Source organism: Molossus molossus, unplaced genomic scaffold, assembly GCF_014108415.1.
Source record: "Molossus molossus isolate mMolMol1 unplaced genomic scaffold, mMolMol1.p scaffold_m16_p_16, whole genome shotgun sequence".
NCBI lineage: Eukaryota > Metazoa > Chordata > Mammalia > Chiroptera > Molossidae > Molossus > Molossus molossus.
The window spans coordinates 12,866,485-12,872,260 of NW_023425351.1; the positions used below are offsets into that span (position 1 = coordinate 12,866,485).

The 5,776-nt window shown below is 37.0% G+C and overlaps 1 pseudogene; it reads left to right on the forward strand.

Annotated features, from left to right (window-relative positions):
- The first annotated feature begins 5,200 nt into the window (after positions 1-5,200).
- Positions 5,201-5,488, forward strand: LOC118631756 (annotated as a pseudogene).
- The last annotated feature ends 288 nt before the right edge of the window (positions 5,489-5,776 follow it).

Consider the following 5,776-nt stretch of genomic DNA (forward strand, 5'->3'; position numbering starts at 1 on the left):
CTTAGGCCTTCTCCTCGTGGTGAGAGGCACTGTGGGGGTCGGGGTCATAAGCATGGTGCTGGAGCTTTGTAACTAGACTTTATCACTGGGCTTTGCCCCTTGTGAGTTTGTGTCCTGTGGCAGCTATTCACCTTCCCTTTCCTTCAGTTAAATTATCTCTACAATCAACGTAATAATAGTATTTACATCATAGAGTTTCTATGACAAATAAATGATTTACTATATGTGCAAACTGTACAACTATATATGTTAATTAAGCTATGGAAAATTCTTATTCACAGAAACAATTTTGTGTATCAGTTATAAAAATCTATGAAATCCATAGTTTATAGAGTATTTTAATTGACCAGGATCTTGCCAGCACCAGAAAATTGACAGATGAATTGTTTTGCTCAGTTTTTTATGACCTTCTCTTCCATTCCTTCTTGTGATCATGATAAGGATTTGAAATCCTTATTTTCTTCAACAGTTTAAAGGTCATGGGAAAAAATATGTAGAATATTTAGGCATCTCTTTTCACTAATGATTTAAATTATCAGAGGCTTTCATCTCACTTTGGAAACCAGTTTCTATAATACAATAGTCTTTACTAACATATAAGTATGCAGGAAGCCATGCATTTTTATCAAATTTCAGTGAGCATTTATAAATGCACTTAAATATGCTTGAGTTAGCTGTTTTCTTCATGTGTTTTGTCATCAGTCAAATCAATGAACTACGTGTCAGCATTTCTCCTTGGAATAGTAGTAGAAAAGTGTTTCCTTATATACATATTTTTTTTCTTTATTGATTTTAGAGAGAGAGAGGAAGGGAAAGGGAGAGAGAGATAGAAAGACATCGACTGGCAGCCTCCTGCATGCTCCCCACTGGGGATTTGGCCCACAACCTGGGCATGTGCCCTGACTGAGAATTGAACCAGCGACCTCTTGGTGCATGGGTCTACAATCAACCACTGAGCCACACCGGCAGGACTTTCCTTATATATTATGAACACAAATCAACTAGACTGTTATGATCACTTAGACAAAAAAAAAAACAAAAAAAAAAAACAAAAACTAACACTCATGTTTATTAAAAGCCAGAACTATGCTGAAATGTATGAAGAATGAGCTGACTTTGTGCAAGGAAGAGAAATGCACAACACTATTCTTTGGGATTAGAATTGGTGTTTGTAATAATAGAAAGTTATAGATTAGTAAGGCTGTACAGACAACTTACAACAATCTTATAATTTTATCTATAAAGTACCTGAAGCTCAAAGAGCTGAAGATCACAAAGCTTCTGATCAAGTTCCCTGACCTTCCCACTGCATGACTTACATCTGCAAAGTAGCCCTCAAATAGCTAGTTTGAAGAATTCAATATTGAAATCTGGTACTATTATGTGCTCCCCAAAATCTCAATTATATCCGATGAGTAAATACAGTCCAAAACCTAAAAGTGATGAAGTAAGTTATCTTCTTTAAATCTGATCTATTCAGAAATCTGCTTTTCTCCGAAAACAAAAACAAAAACAAAACCTCACATGACTGCCTGTTTTACCTGCCCAGAGCATCAAGATCTACATCACTGGGCTCCAGAAACATTTTTAATAGCATTTCACAGTGGGAGAAGAAGCAAAATTAAAAATGTAGAAATTGGTCTTATATTGCTTCATGTTGTTAATTTAATGGGATTCACCAAACTGCTGTTTGGACTATACTTTCATTGAGATCAAAACTCACCTTCAGAGTTTTGAGAATTGACCTCAAAACACCCACCATCACCAATCAATAACTTTCGAAAATGACCTGAAAACTTTGTTATAACTTTTGGTGCGGGGTATGGGGATAGTAATAATTACCTCTCAGGCAGTATTACTCTACAAGCCTCGGGCCAGCAGTAAGAATAAAAACAGAGAATCTTTATATCTGAATGTTTAGCATATCAAAATATTTTGTCACTTGAGTATTTTTCCCTATAGCTTATGACTGTTTTCTTTTTTAGAATAGAAATTAGAGAAATGTCCAGGGAGAAAATACAGTTTCCATCTTTGCAATAGGTTTGTACATAAATTTGCATTTTGTCTCCGAGTGGAGCTTGTAAATTGTATATTCTTAATCTATTGATTTAATTCCGGCTCTACCTCTCAGTTTTCTAGCTTTCTTCACTGTGTTAAATTATCTGGATCAAGAATCTTTTGATTGCAAGAAAGAGACTAAATTCAAATTAGTTCAACTCAAAACGGGAAAATTTTTGGTTTGGGTTCCTAGGAAACCCAGAGGTGGATCTTGGCCTTGGGCAAGGCTGGATTTAGGAACAAAAACAATATGATCAGCTTTTCTCTCTCTCTCTCTCTCTCACTCTCTCTCTGTTTCTCATCGTTCTTATAATTTCTTCTGATCCTTTCCTACTGAAGACGTGCTTCCTCTATTTTGGCAGGGTAGAAGACAAAACAGAACCTTAGATTCACAATTTTTTCAACATCTCTACTTGGCATCATTTGAATAAAGAGACTTCATCTCTTACCAGTCCAAATGTCACTCCAAGGAACAGACTCTGGCCTTCTTAAGTCAGGTCCCCTACCATGAATTAATAACTGTGGCCTAAGGGATGGGTTACTGTTATAGGCCCAGCCTGGGTCACATGACCACTGTTTAGGTAGAGATTGAGATTGAGACCCAGTATCTCGTACTTGATAGCTCCACCAGAACCTTGAGGAATGGGAAGGAGTTCTGCAACCAGAGGGGGTGCTATAAACAGAGGAAAAAGGGATGGGAGAATGTGCTAAGTAGACCAAAAATGGCAGATACCATAGTTTGTCTCACTTGACTTTAGCCTTTTCAGCAGATACAACTTTAAGACAAGATACATGACCCCAAAAGGCATGATTTGGTGCTACTAATGACTGAGAAAACACCACCACTTTTAGTCATTGTCCTTCACAGGAGCCTTCCACTTTTCTCTCTGCCATGAGTAAGGGTGGGTCCAGCTTTCCTGCCCAAGGACAGAAGTAGACCTCGAGGTGTGGATAAGACAGAATAGCTGTCAACAAACAGGTCACACAGTTATTAGAACACAGTCTTCGGTATCTGAAAAGATACAAGTTCAAATTCCAGTTTTACAATTCAGTGATTTTGTGACCCTAACTTTTCTGAACCTCAGTTTCTACCTCACTGGGTTATTGTGAAAACATTTATTGAAATGACACGTGTAAATGATATGTGATAGAACGTGGTAATAAGTAGCTTTTAATAAGCAGCAGTTACCACTATTATTAAGGATATTGTTTTTGTTGTTGCTATTGTTCTACCTCTTCTTCTCAAGCTATGAATGATCAATAGCAATTTGGAATGTAGAAGCCTCTTGAATTCAGAAGCCAATGTTACATTTATATGTACATTGCTGTTTATGCACACAAAGCTCTCTCATACAAGAGCTTTGTATTTTCTCATTTAATCTTCAGAGTCCCCACCGAATTAGCTGTCATTAATATCCAGTTTTCAGGTGAGGAAGATGAAGGTCAGTGAGACTGTGATTTCATCAGGTCACATAACTGGTAGTCACAGAGACAGGACTCAAATGTAGGTTTTTAACTCCAGATTCTATTCTCTATTAATTATATCAGATTGTAAAAACCTATATTTCTGAGAGTCCAGCATTTTGCCTCAGTATAGCCTTGCTAATTAGATGTCATAATTGGGAAGAACACTGGTCGGAAGAGACCCTGCGATTTCTCAATAGGCCATCAAGATCTTTAACATTTTCCAGGAATTGTCTTAGAAAGTGGAAACAGCTGGCAAGCTGTGACCTGTTTGAGAGCAAAGAGGGAAGACAAGTGAAGGAAAGGAAAGAGAAGTTGAATGAAAGAAAGAATAAGATGAAGTTTGGGGTGAGGAAAACTAGTCTGCCCAATTAGAACTCATACAAAGCCAAAATTATTATTAAAAACTTACTCCAACCTTTGATAAAAAAAAATAATTTGTCCTTGCCCAATGATTAGAGTCTAAGAAAGGAGAAAAAGAAGTGATAATGTCCATTTTAGGAGTAACAAATGAAGTTTTGTCTCTGAACCTTTCATATTTTTAAACTTCAGAAAAGGGTATCCTGAGGGATTTCTGTGATTCAAACTTATTTTGATAATTTTGTTTATTATTATTGAGTTTATTCCCCTTCCCATATAAAATCCTTAAGTTTTAACTTATATATATCCTTTTACTCAAAATTCACCCTGTAAAACAACATTCAATATTGACCTAGGGGTTTAATTTTTTTTTTTTACTCAACCCAATTTTCCATTTCCCCCAAATTTCTCTGATATTTCTATCACCTTTTAAGGAAATGTCTTGATGATCTCTTGAAGAGAGCAGAAAACACATATAAATGAGACATTCAATACACACCTGAGCTTTGAAAATTGTCAAAAGCTGCATCTCTGAGATGAAATCACAACTCTGCCATCTAGCTCTTTCAAATATTTAAGTTTTACCTTTGATTTCCAGTCATTCTCTTCTGTACATACACAGGAAAAACACAGTAAATATAAATGTGAGAACAAAAAAATGTTATATATATTTCATCAAATAATATTGTGCTGAAAAGAGGAATGCACGGCTTATATACATTATCTCTGAAGTGGGGCAATGTCACTCTAATTGGGAGAGGAGGTATTGGCATACATATTGTTTTTCTTTGAACAATTCTTTTTTTATTGCATTTATTGGGGTGACATTGGTTCGCAAAACCATACAGGTTTCAAGTGTACAACCCAATGAAACATAATCTGCACACTGTGTTGTGTGCCCATTGCCCCAAGCAGTCTCCTTTCTTCCCCATCTTCCCTCCTTTGCCCACCCCTACCTATCCTCCACTCCCCTTTCCCTCTGGCTATCTCCACACTGCTGTCTGTGTTTATGAGTTATGTGGATATGGTTAATCCCAAGGCATACATAATTTTAAGGCAAATGGAATATGAAAAATGAATGTCTGGTTATTAGGGTAATACTAACTTCAAAGAATGAGTTAGGAATTATTCTTTCTATATTTTTGGGAAGAGTTTGAGAAATATTGATGCTAATTCTTCTGTAAATGTTTGATAAAATTCACTTGGGAAGGCTCGCCCTCTCCCTCCACCACCACTGCCGCCTCCTTCTTCTGCCACTCCTGGAGCTGCTTGTGTGGTCCTTTGGTGTGGACCTGCTACCTCTTTTGTGAAGCTCGCCATGGCTAACAAAAAGCCCAAGGAAGGAGTCAAGACTAAGAACAATGATCATATTAATTAGAAGGTGGCAGGGCAGGATGGTTCTGTGGTACAGTTTAAGATTAAGAGGCATACACCACTTAGTAAACTAATGAAAGACTATTGTGAACGACAGGGATTGTTGATGAGGTAGATCAGATTCCGATTTGACCGGCAGCCAATCAATGAAACAGACACACCTGCATGGTTGGACATGGAGGATGAAGATACAACTGATGTGTTCCAGCAGCAGACAGGAGGTGTCTACTAAAAAGGGAAACTGCTACTTTACTCCAGAACTCTATTCTTCCAAACCAAGAAGGCATTCTCAATTAGAAAACTGCAATTTGGTTTCAACACATCTGACTACTACAGTATAGTTTTCTCTATTCTTATATTTTCCCCCTCCCCATTCCTTTATTGTACATAAAGTAACTGATGTATGTGCACAAGCATTTGCATTTTTTTAAACTAAATGGCCAATGGTATGTTTTGATCCATATCAAATGGAGATGGGATGGAAAAAAATACTGGTTCTGTGAAAATATCCACTTTCTCC